The sequence below is a fragment of the Manis pentadactyla genome, chromosome 13 (assembly GCF_030020395.1).
Source record: "Manis pentadactyla isolate mManPen7 chromosome 13, mManPen7.hap1, whole genome shotgun sequence".
In the NCBI taxonomy this organism is placed as follows: domain Eukaryota; kingdom Metazoa; phylum Chordata; class Mammalia; order Pholidota; family Manidae; genus Manis; species Manis pentadactyla.
The window spans coordinates 75,808,914-75,831,037 of record NC_080031.1 but is presented as its reverse complement, the minus strand read 5'-3'; the positions used below and the strand labels follow the sequence as shown (position 1 = coordinate 75,831,037).

Here is a 22,124-nt window from a genome sequence, read left to right as displayed (position 1 = left end):
ACGCAATTCTAATTTATTCCAGAAAATAAGAGTTCAGATTTAAACAAAGACATACTTAAACATTGGCACATGCAGCAAATTCTTTGTTTTTTGATGAAATTGTTTGTGGTGTATGAAACAATATTCCCATATTTTAGTGTACAGTTCGATGAATTTTGATATACATATACAATCATGTAAGCATCATTCAGATGAAGATATTAAACTTTTTCTCACTAATTTTTCCCCTTTCATATATTTTACCCATTCAACCATCTCCTTCCACTATGGCATCCACCAGTCTGTTCTCTGATTTCTCTATATTCTCCTCCCATTAAAATTGAATTGTTTAGAATCTTGGGTGTTTAAAATAGTGTTTTTTTCATGATTTAATATGCATATCAAATCAATGAACTGTGTATCTTGTAACTATGTAAATTCTCATTCTCTAAGCCTCCTAGGTTATTCTGACTCTGCTCATCCACTGGCCATACTTTGAATAAGGAGATTTGGTGAGGCAATCTAGTGGAAAATTCATACTTAAAAAGCTTTGATGGTACCTTTTCTTTCATCACCATTACCATACCTGTAGATTCTTAACTGTACTGAAAATTATAGAACTTCCTTATTCACATGGGAGAGTGATACACTATAATGGAAAAGTAGTTGTCCATCCTTTTTTTGCCTCTTACTCTGAATTGAATTAGTATATAGTAAAATGAGTGTGTCTTTGACTATTATAATAAAATCTAAGAGAGTCGATGCTTGCTTTTCCATATTAGATATCCAATTCTTGTACTGTCCAGTTCAAATTTTTCCCATTTTCTCCCCCTCAAATTATTGATCTTGTTACATATGATAATATTTTCAAATTCAGTTATATTAGTCATAAAAATGGTAATTAGAGAGTAATTTCTAGTTTATAATCTAATTTTTATTTTTATATTCATAATTAAATCGACTTCAATGCCTTAGAATAATACTGAATCATCATGTGTTTTTTAATGTACATAGTAACAAACTTATATTAATCCATTTACCAGATGGAATTAAAACATTTCTCCCTTTAACAGGGACATATTTTGACCCATAGTTACTGTTAAGGTACATATTATTAGAACATTTAACTGAAATATTATATGGCACTAAGCCAGCCTTTTTTCCTATTCTGAATGGTTTATGGACTGGAAACTTGTAACTTTGGCATTAAGCTAAAACATTCTTAAATACATTAATTACAGGATAACTAGTTCAAGAAGATACAAATCAATATGAAAAGTGAGAGAAGTGTCCGTAATAGGTGGTATCAATTTCCTAATGTACATTTCAATTCTTACTGTTTGCAATTGTGGTATGGGATTCCATTCTAAATTACTTATTTTAATTGGTCTCCCAAATCCCCTGCATGAGCAATCTCTTTTGGGCTAGAAACTTTCTGAAGGCTTTCTTCACATCTTTGTTTCTCAGAGTGTATATGAGAGGATTTACCAATGGGGTGACCACACAGTAGAACATGGAGACCACTTTACCAATGGTGAAGTTGTACTTGGCTGGAGGGCAGACATAGGCAAAGATGATGGTGCCATTATAGATGGTGACCACAGTGAGGTGGGTGATGCAGGTGGAGAAAGCTTTTCTCCAATCTTCCTGGGAAAACAGTCTGATTGCTGTGACCACAATGTGTCCATAGGAGGACATGGTGAGAAGAAAAGAACTGAGAAACACAACAGAGCTACATGTGTTGCTCAAGTCCTCCACCAAGAATGTATCTGAGCAAGAGAGTTTATAGATGGGGTCTGAGTCACAAAAGAAATGGCTGATCTTCTGGCGGCCGCAGAAGTTCAGATGCGAGATAAGTATGGTAGATAGAAGAGGGCAAATGAAGCCCTCAATCCAAGATCCAGCAGAGAACTACTGGCTCACTGGAGTACTCATGAGCAGTGAGTATCTTAGAGGATTGTAGATGGCCAGGTACCGGTCACAGGCCATCACTGCCAGGAGGATACACTCGGAAGCTCCCATGGAGAAAAAGTAGTACTGGGCTATACAGCCAGACACAGAGATGGTGACACCCTGTGACAGGAAGGTGGCCAGCAGTTTAGGTACTGTGACTGTGGTGTACCAGATCTCCAGGAAGGACAGATTTCCTAAGAAAATGTACATGGGTGTCTGGTGTGTGGACTCCATCACAACAGTGAATATGATGAGGGTGTTTGCCATGAGGGACAGCAGATACACAGTGAGAAACATCACAAACAACGTGAGTCTCAGGTAGAGAATACCAGGAAACCCAAGAAAAATGAACTCAGTCACTGTGGTCTGGTTTATCACCTCCACAGCTCATCCTCTCTGATATGGAACCAAAAAAGCCCGGGTGATAGATGAGCAAGAATGGGATATATTTGTAATCATTTTTTAATGATGATAATAGACTTCTAGTATTTGTAAAAATTAAATTTTACACATGGATAAGCTCACTCAATTTTGAAAAGTAATATCCATGGTAAATATTCAAAGAATCTAAAACTTCAAATGAAGAAACTGGGGAGTGATTTTCCTACACTTATATCACTTTAAATAGTGGGGCATGTTTTGAACTCAGCAGGTTGATTTTAATGGTGAGTCCACACCAATAAATAAAATATGTTTCTATTATTGTCCCATCACTGAGGAATTTACATCCTGGAGACTAGAGGATGGTGATGAAATATGCAGACAGCTCATTTCCAAAGCCAGAAGATCATGGGAGTGGTTGTTATGCCTCACAGAATGGAGATTCTAGGCCATACTATTTGCTAATCAACACAGAATATTTTTTACAATGATATCTTGAAGATCCCTAATTTAATCCATCAATTATGGTTTGTTGGAATATTGGGACATGAGCAAACACTATCTGAGAGAAAACAGTAGCACAGAGTAGGATTTAAAATCTATATGGAAAATATTTAGTTTATAAATATTAATATTCATAATCCTTGGTTTGTTTGTTTTTAGAATCATTGCATTCATCTCTTTTCCTACATTTAGGTGAAATAGTCAAACAAATAAATTTTAACAGACAGTGTGATAGTTAGTATATCTTGGTTACTGTGAAAGAACAGAACATGAGATCTACCCACTTTCCAAATATTTAAGTGTACTTTATAACATTGCAAACCGTTGTTCTGTTGTGTTACCACAATAAAAAATAATTAGAAATCTTGTCTTTAAAGAGAAAAGGATTCCAATGGGTACAGTAAGGTATAAATGTGCTTTAGTGTCAAGTATCAAGATGATAAATGCAAAGTATAGCAGAAGAAATTCTTAGGGCTCATAATTAAAGCTTTCTTCTATATGTAAAATATAATTTTAATATTTTAAAAAATTATCTGACATAAAGATACTGACTTGATATGTCCTATATCACAATAAAAAATATGTTGAGTGAAATGTAGAGACAATTGTGTTCATATATGTGTATTTCTGTGAGCAAATCTTTCTGGGATTTTCAACCATAAAACTCTATTTAAAAATATGTATATGTGTTATGTCACAGTATTAATGGTCCAATGTAGTGTACAGCTGATACAGAAGAGAATATTTCAAGATATATATGTCATAAAAATTATTAGATGTGGTTAAAGTAACATCTGTATGATCAGGAGATATTTTATTTGCCCCACTACATCAACCTTCAGATTTTAATTTCCTAAAAATGCTACTTTTGGTGTTTACTCTAACATAATATAACATTTACTTTTTTTCAGGGTTTATAACTATTCAAAGTATTTTAAAAAATATTATGAGTAGTGAACACACAGAATTTATCAATTTAAGAAAACTATTTCAAAGAAAGAATTGGGATCAATATTTAAAAATGTATTTCCTGATTCCATAAGACCAATATTACAATTAATATTGTCACTTTAATATAAATGTTTCAACGTTTCTACATTGCTTTTATGAAAAGGGTATTGCATGGCTCTCTTTCTGCTGACACTACCAAAGCAAATTCTGTAATTTGAGAAAAATAGCAGTAGAGTTTTTGCAACAATCAGGTGAACATCATGCCAAAGAGAACATTTATTTTCTTTTTCTTAAAGATATTATGGGTAATACTGCCTTTAGCAAAAATAAGGTTATACCCCCTTTAAATATATATTAACTTTGAAGGGAACTGGACCTGCCAAAGGTGTATTACATGTGATTACAGAAGGATCCAAATTATAAAAGTACTATTACGCAGATCCATTATTTTCTACCCAAGTAAAAACATGGATTATATCCCCCCAGATATACTCATAGCCTGTAGTCAATTTGGTTATTTTTTAGGAATGGAATGTTATTACATTTTCTTTAAGCTTTCCTCTCAGAAGGTTACAGTATTAAAGGACACTACATTCAATTGGACCATAAGGGGAAGAAACAGAAATATCTCTTCACCGCTATATCATTGGCTCACCCCAACCATCTATGTTATAGATAAACACGAATTCCCTTTTTTTTTCCAGAGCTTTTTTTTTCCTTGTGAGCAGGATGTACAGAAAGTCCCGGTCCGTGATCACCTTGTGGGAATTAGTATTATATGTTCAGCCAGGGGCCTTGGAGACGTGCCTTTCAACGTGGGACATCCACAATGTTTCCCTGAAGATTTTCCTCGGATGAGAGTCGTAATTGTCTCACATTAGCAATTATGAAAGAACAAAGGAAGTGTGGGAAGTAGCAGAAATGTTTCTACAGGAACTGAAGGAATAGTCTCCTAATTGGCTTTATAATGCCACTGCCCATGGCATTCACCTGTCATCCATGTGTACAGATTTGCACCCTTCCATATTTCATCCATAACAAGCATACCCAGAAGATCACACTGCCTAGCATACAGAGCACACACTGGATCTGTACTTAAAAGACTTCCTTTACAGTAATAGCACAAACAAACATGCAAAACAAAACAATGCTGGTGTGACATTCTCTTCATATCAAAAACCTCAACTCTCAATATTTACCGAGCATATGTGGAAACAACACTGCCCAACTGAGTAGATACCAAAGTTAAGTCATTTCACACACCCACACACACACACACATTGTTATAGCAGCATAGTAAATATGTATAGAGGGTATGAAAGACTGACAATCTACAAGGACAAAAGAAGGAAAAAATGACAATGTATGTGTCTGAATAAGATAAATCTAGATTATTTCTACATATGAATGGCAAAAGAGAAGTAAGAATATGTGTGAGCTTGTTGACATTAAGTTCATGTTGCCAAGGAAAATGTTTTCTTAAATACATGGTTTCTGAAAATTAGCCCATATGTAAATATTTTAAAAATAAATCCTTATAAATAAAAGTCAAGCCAATCAAACATTTAAGCATTAAAGAAACAAACTGTACATCAATTGTTATCACTGAGAAAGTAGGAAGTACCAGGAGGTATGTATTTGAAACTACATACAGGTCGCTTGTTGAAAGTAACATGAGATATTGGGGGCATGATTTAATATGAGAATGAACAATGCTCATTATTTAGGGTTGTCAAATGCCCTACCAAAGATATTAATAGTGGTCCCACTAAGAATCACTATCTAAAGACAATAGAAGATAATTTTTAAAATGAACTTTTTGAGCTAAAACTGACATACTATAAGATACAGCCAATATAAGGATAGAGTTTAAGTTTTGATAAATGTATACAACTGTAACCACAACTGCAATCAAGAAACAGAGCATGCAGAAAGAGTCCTCTTGACCCATGCATTCAATTATTTTCTCCACTTAGACACAAGAAATTGCTGCTTTCTGTTTAGTCACTGTAACTCTGGGGGTGGGGGAATATGTTCCCAGCCCAGGGAAAATTACCTTTGAAGGTAAAATCAGTCCAAGGGAAAAAGAAAGTGGGATAAACCTGTTTATTGCTTACAAGCAGTTGTCCACTTCTGCTCACCAGTGTCTCTCCCAACCGGGCTGCAAATGACCCAACCAACCTCTCCAGTAAAGATAAGGCCTCACTCTTGTGATCATCTATTGATATGGAGATAGACTACTCTCCACAGCCTGGAAAACCTATTGATATGGAGATGCAATAAGACCAACCCAGAGAGTCTGGAAAAAGTGAAATTTTACCCACAGCCCACCCCTCCAAAAATCTCACAACACAATGTACTCAATCCCCATCTTGCATAATGGCCCCTGTGTGAGAAAACTGGAGCACTGTAACCAGACTCATAACATGCAATAACTACAGCTATAAAATCATGAAAATCCTCAAGCTGGAGAATTCTGCTAGGCTCACCCATACCACAGGTGACAGCAGCTAAAGGAGTTCAGAGCAATCATCATGCAGCAGCTGCAGCCAATGGGCACATCCAGGTCATGGGGAATGTAGAAGAAAATAACCTTAAGTGCAATAAGATACATGTTCTAATGACACCAGCATAGGCAAATCTTGTCCATCTGATAGGATGTATGCAAGAGAGTGTTCCTGTGATAGGACACTGGCAGGAATGGGATCTCGTCCTGGTCTGGTACACCAGACTTTCACCCCCTCCCTGTGGGAGTTACAGATGGGTTATTATATAGGGCTACAGGAGGCACATGCCCTGGTCATAAAGATAAAACAAAACTTCCTGGTAAGAAGCTCTTACTCCGCAGACACTTTGGGTATACTACCATGATCTTTGGGGTCCACCCTCCTGTTACTCCTGGTACATTCACAAGGCCAGCTTCCAGGGATTATCCCCAAGGTGCCAGAAGGGCCAGCCACCACTGGTCTGTGTGTTGGAATGTGCAGGGCCACGTCCACTCAACAGTCTCCAGGGTTTAAAGCAGTTGGGACCGGCAGCAGGATGTTGCTCTGCTGGTCATATCCTGGCTTCAGTAATTCCTCTTTGGTTTGCACATACATGTGTAGGAGAGGCATCACTGTGTGTTGGCATATCCACAGGGTGCAAAGCTCTTTTCTGGGACTTCTCATTCAAATGTCATACCATCATCCAGAAGTGAACTGACCAGCCCTGTAGCCTATTAGTGTCCGACTTCAGGCCAGATTTCAACAAAAAATTTTACCTCTCTGTCATTCCTGCCCCAGTAGGGTTATATAGTACCTTAAACTTCCATTTTATTCCTAATTGCTATACCCATTCTTGTAATGCATGTCAAGTAAAGTGGATACCTTGATCGCTCTCAATCCCCTGTGGCCAGCCAAAGGCTGCAAAGAGATGCTCTGGGTCCCTCTTGCTGGTTTGCTGACCTGCACAAAATGCAGGAAAAGCAACCAAGAGTCCAGTAGCTGTGTCCACACAGTCATGGTGTACCGATATCCTTCTCATATGTGCAGAGGCCCAGTATAGTCTATTTGTCACCTGACAAGGGGTATTGGCCCCCTTGCTATTGTCCCATGTTGCTGCAGGACTCAGCGTAAGTTTCTCAGAGACCACACAAGGAACTCCTTCCAGGCACTTCTGACTTCTTTAAAGGTCAATGTTAAGTGCATCCGACAGTCCACAGCCCACCATGTCTTTTGCCCCATGTGCAACAAACACTAATGTAACCATTGGGCTTCATCAGAGGCAGGCTCTCCTTCTAGCCAGTGCTCCTGGACCAATATGATTGCTTCATCATTCTCTGGGATGCCAAATTCAAATGGCCAGTCACATGATATATGGTAATTGTCTTAGTCTGAGCAGAGACCCATAGGGTTTTGCCACAGCCCTTGTCCCCAAAGGGGCCAGTGACCAACCATCCAATGGCATGGTACCATGTCAGTAGCCATAGGGTCAAGCCCTGATAGATGGCCCAGCTGTCAGTGCAGACAACTATAGGGGAAGGCTCCTGGATGATCATGAGCCATACTGCCTGCAACTCAGTCCACTGACTGCCCTCCCCCTCTTGATCCTAAATCCATATTGTCTCAGTCTTAGGATGGAAAGTCACATCCCTCCACTTTGGAGGCTGCCCACATCTGGAGCTGTCTGTATACTAAGCATCTTCAGACATAGGGGCTTTTCCCTCCTGATAAGCAGCACTCTTGGCTACCGATGGCTCAAAAGCAAGTTCTTCCTGCTTTTCCACTGGTAAGCATCACTGGCCCCAATAAGCACTGGAGTTCTCCACTTAAGGGGCTATTGGAAAGAGTGTTAATTGACTGTGAATATATGCCCCATTTGGCTAGTGTAGGCATCTGTGCCACAGCACTCCATGGCCTTTGGGTCCAGTCTTGCACCCACCCTGCAATGGGATAGGTGGTTTTTACCAAGGTCAGAGCTGTTCTGGTGATGGGCTCCATGGTCAGAAAGGTATGGTACCCAGCATCCGGTTGCTTCACTGTCAAAGTATACTGGACCTCTGTTCCTTTCCATAGTTGTGTCCAGAATGCAATAGGTTGGCAGATTAGTTCAAGCTGCTGCCAAAGGTAACATCCATAACCATCTTTATTTACATGAACATCTAGCTCATAGGGCTTTGATGAGTCCATTACATTGAAGGCATGAATGACAATACCCAATCATCATCCTGTGGTGGTGAGGGCCCAGGTAGAGTCTTTGTATTGTCCCCCAGGAAGTCCTGCAGGAGACACAGACAGAGCATGTGATTTTTGCCTCTCTCTTCCATGTCCTGGACCTCAGTAAGTGGAACTATTCCTCTGGCTTAGTTGTTCCCACAGTTATGACATCATCTTATTGGGTTGCCCATCAAGTTTTTCTTTCACTACCCCAGCCTTTATCCAATCAACCCACATCTGAGTCCTCGAGTCATTCATGGGGCCCTTTGCACGTCTCTTTTCAACTGTAGCCTGTACTTCCTTCCATTTTCTTATTGTTTCATCCTCCCCCAGATCTGCTAAAGTATGAGTAGCCTCATTTATGGTTTGCTTTATGTGGAGGGCAAGAATAGTCACTAGGGACCCAAGGAGAGAGGGGGTTGCTATATGGAGCACCGTATTTCTCATTCCTAAAGTGAACAACTCTTCACTGGGGCACTGAGTGTCCATATTATAGATGATATTTTTCATGCCCATCTTGCATAACACCTGTTGTAGCTGTGCATACATTTTCCCGCTAGTGGTGAGTATGGTAAATCTCCCTGATTAGATCAAAGTGCCCTGATGGCTACTGCCAGGCAATCCTGAAGTGACTGATGCCCTGAGGTGTGATGGGCACTTTACAACTGTTGCCAGAAGGAAGGATGAGTTGTCAGGGAAGCCAGTCTACTCATCTCAGTACCTGACGTAACAATGTTTTCCACCTGCATATCCCAGAGATGTAAAAGCCATGTAGGCAGAGATTCCAATGGCTTCCCCTATACCAGATGCTTATGTCCACCAGCTCATTCTGGGTATAGGGACGGAGTACAGAGTGCTCCACAAATTAGGGAGGAGGCAGCTCGTACCCCTGAAGAGTCCACAGTTGTTGTGTTTTTATTTTTTTAATTAAAACTCACAAAACTTTAATATGGGAGAGAGGTTGGTGCCTTGGACAGTGACCTTGGCAACAGATCAGCCCCTCACCCCACCCCCTCTTCCCCTCCTGATTACTCCTCTGCCATCTCCAGGGATGAAGGTACCACTCGTCCCTCTAAATGTTCAGATTGTTTCTAATTTAGAGTTATTAAGAATAAAACTACAATGAACCTTACACATACAAATCCTTGTATGAAGATATGCTTGCTTATGCTTGAATAAGTAGCTAAGATGATAATTTGTATGTATAGTGTTAAGTACTAAACTTAGTAAGAAATTATTACCAAAATAGCCAGATTTGTTGGAACACTTCGCATTCCAGTGAGGAGTGACGAGTGCCCCACTGTCCATATCCACACCAACACTTAATACTGTTCTCTTTCATTTAAGCTATTCTGGTGGGTATGTAGTGTACTTCATGTCTCAGTTTGTGCTTTTCTTACAACTAATGACAGTGAGCATGTTTTCATGTGTTCACTGGCCAATCTTATGATACTTTATTCAAGTGTTCAAATGCTGGCATTTTAAATTGGATAGTTTATTCTCATATATTTATTTTTTATTATATATGTGTGTGTATTTTAATCCCAATTTTTACTTGATTTTCCATAACCTTAGTAATGATTTCTAAATAGTAAGAGTTTAAATTTCATTGGGATTTACCTCTATTATCATTTGTATCTTTCATATTTCATGGTTTATGATTTTTGGCATGTGTCTTATAAGACTTCTATTTTTGTAATTTTTTGAAGACAGTTTTCTCTATTTTCTTCTATAAAATGTAGTTTTACATCTTATATTTAGGTCAATCATCTTTTTCTAGTGAATTTGTGTATGGCCTGAAATAACATATGAGATTCTATGTTTTTCCTATACTGTTTTTCTACACCATTTTATAATCCTTTCCTTATTAAATTTTCATAGCCCATTAGAAAAAAAGTTCAGAGTAAGCCTGTGTAACAATTTCTAAAGTCTTATCTGATTCATTTTTTTATATTTATGCTAATAACAGTTCTGATTAACGTACCTGTATAGTCATTCTGAAAATCATGTGGTAAAATTGGACAATATGGTTTCCTATTTCCAAAACTGTTGATTTTCTAAACCTTTGGACTCCATGTACATTTCAGAAAGAGTTAATCAACTTACACACACACACACACACACACACAACCTTCTGAAAACATATGTGGAATCTAAAAACAAAACAAAATGAATAAAACGGCAGTAGACTCACAAACACAGGTATATCTGGTGGTTGCCATGAGGAGGTGTTGAAGTGGGCTGTTGACATATGTGAAGGGAATAAAGAGGCAGAATATCTCAATCATAATATGAATTAGTTATGAGGATGAAAGTACAGCCTAGAGAATGTAGTCAATATCTCTTTAATATGTTTCTATTCTGACAGATAGTAACTGCACTATTTGTGGTACACATTTAGTAATGTATATAACTTTTGAATCACTATGTTATATGTTCAAATAAATATAATATATACACTATAATTAAAATATATAAAAAGAAAAAAGATGTTTCATCAAACATCCATAGTGAAAATGTATTTTTAAACATCACTAACAGCATAGATATCAGCTGCATTGTAATTCTAAATTTGAAAAATAAATTACTAAATATTGTAGAAGAAAACACATGCGAGCATAGGTGTATGTAACACTTATCTGTTTGATGCAACATTCATATTTGACCTTTTTGCTACCAGCTTAAAACTCTTTTGTGGGTTTCCATTTTTTGTTATTATATAGAATATTATGAGGAATATAGATAGTACTTATCCACTGTCTATACTGGATATTCTGTTTCATACTCATCAATCTTGACCCCTTTGCAATCTCATCACTGGGATATGAGACCCTTAGTGTTAGTACAATTATGATGGACAGTTTATTTCTCAAAATTACAGGTATTTTGCAGTGGGGGTGTGAGGGTTGCAGAGTGGGCATGACACCATGAAGATCAAGTTTTAGGCATGTGTTGTCAGGATTCAGCCAAGACTATTAAGCACAATTTATTTCTGTTGCTTACATATGTGCAAGGATGTGATATGAGGACATTTGGGACAACCGAACCAGCATATTTTGGAGTAAGAAGTGCCTTTTATCCTCACATGTATTAAAGCCATAGAGCAAGGGAGAAAACTTACATGACCAAATTTTTAGACATTGAAAGGTATATGACATATTTAACACGTATTGCTGACCACTGTCCTTCTTTACCCCAAGTAAACACACATACACAACACAGATGCACACACAAACCAAAGGAAAATGGAAATTAGTTTAATATATATAGAGAGAAAATAGAAAATTATATATATATATAGTCACTAGAGTATAAAATTTATATATGTAAAATAAAGTAATTATATACATTATATATATATATAAAAACACATTCCAGCATCTTAAAAACATGATAAAACTGAAAATAAACAAGTTGAAAATAAAAACATGGTAAATTGAAAGTAAATAAAAAAGGATGCCCACTACACTTGCTTTTTTTATATGTATTAGAGTTTATTACCAATGCAATTCACATAAATTATACTGAAAAAATAATGAATATTGGAAATTAATTGATGAATATATTTCTATTTACAATGATTTGACTTTATACTTAGAATATCCAAAAGAATCTACCTAAATACAATCAGAACTAATAGCAAATAAGTATAATTATTCCCTTTTGAATAATGTTATTACACAATATTTAATCATATCCAATAGAATAAATTTTAGAATAACCATATTTGACATTTTAGGAATAGCCAGGTTTGTAGAAATCTTAGGAATTAGAAATTTTTTTCTAAAGCAACTACAATATTTATGATACTCAGGTTTATGTACTTTAAAAATTGTATGCCAACAGTTGTATTAAGATATAATTCATAAATTGGCATAAACAAATAATATAATTTACTGAAGAAACTATAAGTAAGCCTTACAGTCACAAAATGCAGATGAAAATGGGAACATTTAATAAAATTATTGACTCATTTGTATTTTCACCTGAAAAGTCCCCACACCTTGAAATATATCATATAAACAAATTCTTTTGGATGGTTTTCCTAAGAACTCCTGTCAGATTACTATTCCTTAGACTATAGATAAAAGGGTTTAACAAGGGAGTGATCACAGTGTACATTACAGCTGCTGTTCTGTCTGTTTCAGCTGTGTGGAAGGTGGAGGGACATATATAAACACCAATTATTGCACCAAAAAACAAGAGTACCACACACATGAGAGAAGAACACATGGGGAATGCTTTAAACTTCCCTGTGGTTGATGGTATTCTGACTATAACACAACGAATGAGTATGTAAGAAACTAAAATACAGGTAAAGCTCACCACCACTACAAGTCCCCCCTCAATAAAAATAAATAACTCATTGACGTGGGTATCTGAACAGGACAACTTTAGCAATGGATGAATATCACAGAAGAACTGAGGAATTTTGTTATCCTTACAGAATGGTAATTGCACCAAAAAGGTGGTGTGTATCTGTGCACTCAAGACTGCAAAGATCCAGGAGCTGCTCCCAGATAGGCACAAAATTTGGGAGTCATGACGGATAAATAGGACAAAAGGACGCAGAGGGTCACAAAATGGTCATAGGACATGATAGGGAGAAGCAATGTTTCCAACCCTGAAAAGCAGATAAACAGGTACATTTGCATCATGCAGCTATTGAAAGAGATGGTGGAATTTCCTGTCTGGATGTCTACAAGAATTTTGGGAACTCTAGTGGAAGACAAAGAGAGATCAATCAAGGACAAATTGCTAAGGAAGAAATACATGGGGGAGTGAAAACAAGTATTTGAGATGATTGTTAGGATGATCACAAGGTTTCCAACCATGGTGGTCAGATAAATGCAGAGGAGCAGGGAAAACAGGAGCGGCTGTTTAGCTGGGTCATCAGAAAAACCCTTGAGAAGGAACTCCACAACACTGGTCTGGTTTAGCCTCTTCAAAAATTCCATCACATGCATCACCTGCATGTAGATCTTGTGGTTTACAGAAGCAGGAATCTCAGAAACCAGATTTAATCAGGCCATCAATCCATATTGGATATTTTTTCTGTGAAAATATAGTAAATACAATTTATTTGGGGTGTGGTGTAATCATATTGGTTCAATTGATTCATTGCCATCAAATTAGTTTAAGAATAATTAAGTTCTATATTAAAACAAAATCATTTTATCACACCCAAACTAAACTATGTCATACATTCTCTAATTCATTTACATTCAATTCCCCTGGAAATCATATTATCTGTTTACCAATGAATATGCTGAGATTCATAAGATGTTAAGTCTTTCCTGTGATTTATCATATACTTATAAGTAAGTGAAACTATTATTTCAACACAGATTTTCTGACTGTTCTTTTGCAATTCATATGAGGTGTAATTTCACCATGAAAATGCCAAATGTAAAATTATTGAAACACTCTTGTTTTTTTACTATTAAGAGTAGTAGTTATAATCTATATTTCACTTTGTTTTGGCTTTACAACCTCCCTAAGACTCATTCCAGCTAATTTTGGGTGTGTGTCCCAGAGCCCTTTATTTTTATCAGAACAATTAAGCTATAGCAATTCAATTGCTCCTTAATTTATGTATTTTCAAATTAACCTGCAAAGCCCTTAAATAATAGCGTCTATGTCATGTTTACTCTTGTATCACATCTTCTAATAGTTCAGACTTAGATAATATAATAATTACATGAATGAAAAATTATCAAAACCAAATAATACATTTCAGGAAACTTTGGCTAATACAGCATCTGGCAAGATAGGGAATGGTTCACCTATTTTCACAACAAAGAGCCTATGTGTTCCCACTTGCAAAAAGTAAGGAATAAATGATTTTTAAGAATTAATTGTAGCAATTCACAATTTTCCTTTGTCTCTATCTGTGAGGTTACACTCATATCAGGGAATTTTTGAATAGCAAAATAAATTATTTGAATTACATGAATCAAAATTATGTAATTCTAAGTGAATGAACCGGGACAGAAAAGGATTCGAAGCTTATTAGCTTTGTAGCTCTGATATGAAAATTTGTTACTAAAAGTTTCCTGGTTTATATAATAATGAAAACAATTGCTTTACTTTAAAGAAAACCTTTATCTGTTTGAAGTAATAACAAAAGAAATATAATGAATATACAACTAGTCTAATGTGTTTGGAGAATAATAGCTGAATTGAATGAAATGGAGATGACATTTCCAGTAGCAGACTATGACAATGATTGCATAGAGGGAGTATTAAGATTGACATCCTTCCTTTGTTTTATTTATGTCATCTGTGCCTATTTTGTTGAAAGTTTAAACTCATCTTGAAATTCAATGTGAGTTTTCAGTTTAGAGTCAGGCTAATGCTCTTGAAGTGGATAAAAGCTAAGTTTTCAATTAAAATTAATTCCAAGGAACAGTGATGTGTATGGTTTTTTTAAGCATCATGTTATCAAAAAATCTCTTATGGAAAACAAATGCAACCAGTACCTCAGTTTTTCTCATTTCGCCCTGGGCATATTCCTTTGTCGTAGATTGCTGGTCCACAGGGCTCCTCCAAGTATAGCCACTTAAAAAGATCTATTGAAACTTACCTGGCTTCTAAAAGAGGAAAAGCCAAGAATTCAGAATAGGTGACAAAATTAAGAAGCAAGAGCCTAACTCTCATACATTAGAGATAAATAAAACTCTCAAGTGTAGAATACTTAAAGAATATTAATTGAAAATTGTGCTCAAGGCATCCATGGAATTTATCATAATTTCTGACTATGTGTGGCCCAGAACAATCATGTTCTCTTTAGTAACAAATGCTTGGATGGAGTTGTTCTTTCTCAAATACCACATTCTACCCCTGGTGTAGACAAAATATTTATTGTGGCAGATCATGTGTATAATATAAACATCTAGAAAAGTCACACTAGAACCAAATCTTCTATGTGTTGGCTGCATAGTTGTGTTTAATGATATCAACATATTATTTGAAGGTTGAATTTACCACATTGACTGAATTTTTATTTTTTGGAAAATTTATAGTCTCATCAACATAAAATCAGAGACCAACTTATCTCATGCTGGAAAGAACACAGAAATTCAGAAGTGTGTAATATTTATTTCTACAACATATATGTGAGACAAACCCTTAGGCAGTGATATCAAGGAAAAGAAAGACAAGACAAACATAGAGAAAAGATCAGAAATGTAAAAAGAAGTTACCACTGACACAGAGAAACTAAAACAGTTATAAGAAAATTACATGGGAAATGATATGCCAATAAATTTGACAAACAAAAAAAAAATGTATAAATTCCTAGAAACATACAATCTTTCAAGAATTACCCAGGAATAAACTGAAAACCTGAACAGATCAATTACTTCTAACAAGATTGAATTGGTCATCAAAAAATTCCCAATAAACAAAATTCCACAACCAGACAGCTTCATGGGTGAACTATACCAAAATTTTAAAGAGCTAATACTCTTTTGAAACTATGCCAGAAAAATGGAAGAGGAAGAAATAATTCTAAACTCATTCTAGGAGGCCAAACTACAAAAACTAGACAAATATGAAAAAAGGAAACTACAAACCATAATTCAACATTAACTGAATTGTCATGGTTTGGACATTTTATAGTCTCATCAGCATAAAATCAAGGACCAGCTTATATTATATGGAAGAGAAATTCAGAAATGTGTAATGACATATACTTTTAAATATTTCTAAAACAGCTTTGGAAATGGAGCTGTTGGAAGAGTTTTCATCCTAAAAGTCATTTAAAAATATGGACTATAAACCATAGCTATAGTTTTCAGATACTAAATAACATCAATACCTCTTAGCCTTATTATTTGGGTTGACATCTGTATACTAAATCTCTCAGAAAAACTTTCTTTGAGAGCAGGGACTACTACATCTATAAAACTAAAAGATGCCCTTGTAGCCATTCTATGTATCACAGTCTGCCAGCAAAGGGGCTTTTGTAAAAAACTGGAAATAACTTACATAAATAAATATTTTTATTTGGGTATTTTTTCACTGCTGTCATTACGGTTTCTTCTCATGAACAAAGTGGGCTTAATTGATCCACCATTTTCATCTCCAGCAGCAATGATAAAGCATGTGCATGATGAATTCGTGGTTGGTCATAATTATTTAACCAAAGGATATGGGGTTGAAAGAGGTAAACAAGGAAGCATGAAGAACATGAATGTGCTCTTAGGTGGCCTCCAAGGTACAATCTATTCAGTTTCTCAGGAGAAAGGGATACAAAGCAGGTAGTCAACATCAAGTGTGTACCCCAGAGACATTTTCTCTGGAGACAAATAAAGATTTATAAGGTTATCCCTTCTTTTGGTAATACAGCAATCCAATTATGGCATTTTTGCACCGCAGAAATTAGTAAGTTGTTACATTTCCAAGAAGTTTCTGTTAACACTCTCTAAAGTAAAATCTCAGGCATGAACTTATGGTAATATCACCTGACAGTCTGAACTCTACTGTATTTAATTGGTTCCCTTATCAATAAACAAGTATCCTTCATCTAAACTGTTGTGTTTAAAACATAGAGCTGTGTTACTTTCTTTTTGTCTACCACATTGTATGACATAACTTATTTATTCAGGAGTCTGTACACCTCTTATAGCACTTATTACTTTTCACCTAAAATTGTATAATCTTTATGCTAAAAACCTCTTCAATACAGACTACACATGTTATTTAGATCAGGATTTCCCAGACTTTGTGGAAAATTAGAAAACTTTTCCTTTACTAAGGTATGCAACTCTGTGAAGTAAAATGATAAATAATGCATCAAAACCGTAAAGATATACTTGAAAAGTACTTTATTGTGTGCTAGATATCTAAAACTTAGAATAATGTGAGTACCACCCTACCTTGTCTATCACCTCACTTAAACAGTTAGTGAATATTGGCATCAGCAAGCATAATACCTTCAAATATTTTTATTTTGTCATTATTTCTATTTTCTTCTAAACGTGGCTGTTAGTTGATAACACAGACATAAAAGCCTTAAGGGATTACTTTTTTTGTATCCATTAAATTTTCCCATGTGTAATTTTAAGGGTGAATTTCTCATTGTTATGTTATAAGCTGCCAATTATAAATGACTGTTGTGAACAGATATTAAAGCAGGTATAAGAAATGTACAAAACATTAATGTTGATTTACATGACTGTATTATTATATTTAGTATATTTTTCTAGTTTTATTGTGACATAATTGATGTACAACATTGAGTTTAAGGTGCACAATGTGATGATTTGATACATTTATATATTACAAAATGATTACCACAATGATGTTAATTCATACATACATCACCTCACAGAATTACCTCATGTGCGTGTGAGACTGTGGCAATATATTTAAGATTTACAGTCTCAGCACCTTTCAACTCCATAACACAATATTGATACCTCTAGTCAGGCTGCTTACAATAAATACCTAGAACTTATTCCTATTAAAATTGGAAGATTGATCCCTTTGATCAACATCTGCTATATATTCCAAAACCCCAGCTCCTGACTACCACTCTGTTTCTATGAACTTGCCTTACTTACATTCCACTTATAAGTGATACTATACAGTATTCATCTTCATCTTGACTATCTAACTCATTTCACTTAGAATAATTTCCTTAAGGTTAATCTATTTTGATGCCAGAGAAGGATATCCTCTATTGTATTACCTTTACTCATTCATTTTTCAATAGACACAGGCTGTTTTAATGTTTTGTTTTGACTTTTGTGACTAATACTGCAATGAACATAGACATGGAGCTGTCTTTTCAAAACAGGTCATATGACTCCTTTGTCAAATATTAGATAGTTTAATGTACATGCATGAGTTTTATCTCTGGAATGTTGATTTGGTTCCATTGGTCTATGAGTCTGCTTTCATGCCCGTTGTCATATTGTTTTAATTACAATATCTTTGTAATGTAGTTTGAAATCACAAACTGTGAAGCCTCCAATTTTGTTCATCTCTTTAAGAATTTCTTTGGCTTCTAGGGCATTTCTATGCTTCTATATGACTTTCAAAATTGTTTTGTATTTCTGTGAAAACTGCCTTTACTGTTTTGATAAAGACTGCATTTAATCTATAAACAGCTCTGGATAATTTTGGCATTATGACAATATTAATTTTTCCAATCCATAGATATGATACATATTTTCACTTATTTGTATTTTATTCAATTTCTTTAATCAATGTTTTACAATTCAGAGCACAGATCTTTAATCTCATTTGAACTTCTTGCTGGATATTTTATTAATTTTGAAGGTATTATATATGAAATTGTTTTATTTATTTTCATATAATTCATTTTTCTGTTTAGAAACAAGTGATTGTGTATGCTGATTGTATATTATAGAAATTTACTTTGTTATTTCTAACAGTTTTTTATGGAGTTCTTGGGATTTTCTATATAAAAGATTATTTTGCAAACAAAGACAATTTAATTATTCATTTCCAATTTGAATATATTTCACATGCTTTACTTAATTGTCTAATTGATTAGTTAAGATTTTCAGCACCTTACTGAAAAGAACTGGAGGGAGTGGGCACACATGCCTTGTTACTCATATTGGAGGAAATTATTTGATCTTTTAATCATTGATTATAATGTTAGTTGTGAGATTCTCATGTATCTCCTTGAACAAGGACACATGAAACTGAGAAACAGAGAGAAAAACGGATCTCTAGGAATGAAAGAATGATAAGAGAGTTGTATGATACTCCAAATGAATCAATATTTGTGTAATAGGGATACCAGAAGGACAAGATAGAGATAAAGGGTTAGAAACACTCTTTGAGGAAATAACTGTTGAAAACTTCTGGGAAACTTTTCTTTGGGGAAGAAAATAGACACTCAGGTCAAGGAAGGCCAGAGATCCTCTAACAAAGGAACCCCAGGAGGACACCACCAAGACATACAATAATTAAAATGGTGGAGATTAAGGATAAGGAGAGAGTATTGAAAGCAGCCAGAGAGAGAACAAAGATTAATTCTAATGGAAACCCCATGAAGCTTCCATCAGACTTCTCAGCAGAGACTTTCTAGGCCAGAAGGGAGGGGCATGAATAATTTGATGTACTGAAACAGAAGGACCTCCGACCAAGAATCTCAATCGAGCAAGATTTTCATTCAAATTTGAAGCAGAGATTAAACATTTCCCAGGTAAATGAAGGCCTAAGGAATTTATAATCACTAAACTAGAATTACAGAACACATTAAAAGGACTGCTGTAGACAGAAATGTTCCTTAGCCTGAAGAGATTTCACCAGTGAAAATAAATGCACATTAAAGGTAGTAGACCAATTAATTATCAAGCACACACAAAATTAAAACAAAACAGAGGTAGTAAAGTTAACTACATAAGATGGCTCAAAGGATACCCCAAAAAATGCAGATTATGACATCTAATACATAAAGTGCGGAGGAGGAAAAAGAACACAAAAGCACTTTTAGATTTTGTGTGAAATGAAGCAATCATCCACTTAATATAGGCTGTCATGTACTTCAGAAGCTATCCTTGAACCTTATGATAACCACAAACCTAAAGCCTGTAAAAGACACACAAAAAAGTAAAAAAGGGACATCCAACCACACAACACTAAAGAAAACCATCAACAAGGGAGGAAGAAAGGAACAGAGAGGAACCACAAAAGAAACAGAAAACAGTTGATAAACTGGTGATAATATATACCTACCAATAATTACATTAAACGTAAGTGGACTGAATGCACCAATCAAAAGACATGAGTGGCAGAATAGATAAAGAAACAAGACCAATATATATGCTGTCTACAGGAGATTCATTTCAGACCCAAAGACATGCACAAATTAAAAGTGAAGGGATAGAAAAATATGTTTCATGTAAATAATGGGAGGAAGATGATTCTAGTCCATGCTTTCTCTTCTGTGGATGGAAGTTACACCCCATCCTAAATTTCAAATTTATTTGTAGTTCAGGAAGTCCTAAGGTAAACTCCATAGAATAGTTGTTATATATATATATAATAATATGATTTCTTTGTTTAGAGTATTTTGTAAAGAATGGAGTATATAAGAGAGGAAGTTATTATAGGTTGAAAGGAACATTAGTTTGATAATCACTGATATAAAGATGGTGGCAAAATAAAATACCCAATTTGTGGCAACACATGCCTTGCTAAATTTCTTTTATAAACAAATTTTGGCAATAATTTAAACACATATCAAATGCATAGCTCCAGTAGAACCGTTCAGTAAGAGCGTAAGACAGCCAGCTAGGCGAAAGCAGCCAAGTTAATTCATTGAATAAATTTGTGGGGTTCGGTGTGGAAACACTGTAATAAGGATTTGTGATCAACAGACTTTTTACATCCACAATTTATTCTTGATGACAATATAATAGACAATCCCAATGTATGGAGGTCCATCTGTATTTCAAAGAAAAAGAGAAATAACCATTATAGATATAATGCATATATAACTTCTCTCTAGGAATCTTATCCTCAGTCATTATTTAAGGCAGGACACTGGACCATAAACCTTGTCAGGGCTCCCTTGACCTCATTGTTCCTCAGATTGTATGTGAGGCTTTATAATACAGGGGTTAAGATAGTATAAAATGCTGACACAACCTGGTCATAGTTAGCTGACCTATAGGCTTTGGATCTCATGTAAGTAAAAATGCCTGCTCCATAAAACAGTCACACCACAGCCAAATGTGATAAGCAGTTGGCAAAAGCCTTTCTGTGGGCTTCTGTAGAACGCATCCGGAGAATAGCAGCCAGGGTGAGACTATAGGAAATCTGGATGATGGAAAGTGGGAACAGGAGCATTAACACACAGCAGTTGTACACGTCAGCACTAGTCAAATGCACCAGAGTGAGCATGTCACCGAAGAAATGGTCAGTTTCATGAGCCCTGCAAAACAGGAAGCCCAGGGTGGCAGCAGCCTGCATGAGCCCATCAGCTGCTCCCAGGAACCAGGACCCCCAGGTCATTAGCAGGCAAAATCTTCAGTTCATGAGGATGGGGTATCTCAGGGGGTGGCAAATAGCCACATAGCGGTCATAGAACATGGCCACCAGGAGGAAGCACCCACCTTCTCCTAATGTGAGGAAGAAGATCTGCACCCCACAGCCAGTTTGGGAGATGGACTTTCTCCCTGTCACGTAGTGAGCAGCCATCTTGGGCACAATAGTGCAGACAAGCACCCGGTCCGTGAGGGAGAGCTGGCTCAGCAGGAGGTACATGGGCGTGTGCAGCCGGGGGTCCCGGTGAATCAGCAGGATCATGAGGGCGTTCCCCACGAGGGAGGGGAAGGCAACTGTCGGAGCCATCACAAATAGAACGGGTGGACTCCTGAGTGGTTAAAGAGTCCTAGGATAATGAACTCTGAGGTGCTGTTCCCACTTTACATGATTTCAACAGGATTGACTCTGAAAACAGCGAAATAGATGAGTTTTCATCAGTCACAATGCTCCATTTAATTATACTTTTCATGAAAAGAACTGAAAATAACAAAACTTATTTCAAATACTGTATCTGCCAGTTGCAAAATCTTTTAAACAGGGCATAAAATTAATTCCAGTATTTTCTTGTTTTCAAGGTTTGAATTTTAAGTACTTCTCAGTTTAGTTTGTTTAATTGGCACAGTG

At 35.9% G+C, this 22,124-nt stretch overlaps 2 pseudogenes; both read right to left on the bottom strand.

Moving 5' to 3' along the window:
- Positions 1 to 1,359: 1,359 nt before the first annotated feature.
- On the bottom strand, positions 1,360 to 7,271 carry LOC118928701 (olfactory receptor 5F1-like; annotated as a pseudogene).
- A 13,701-nt stretch (positions 7,272 to 20,972) lies between these two features.
- Positions 20,973 to 21,886, bottom strand: LOC130680482 (olfactory receptor 2T8-like; annotated as a pseudogene).
- Positions 21,887 to 22,124: the final 238 nt, after the last annotated feature.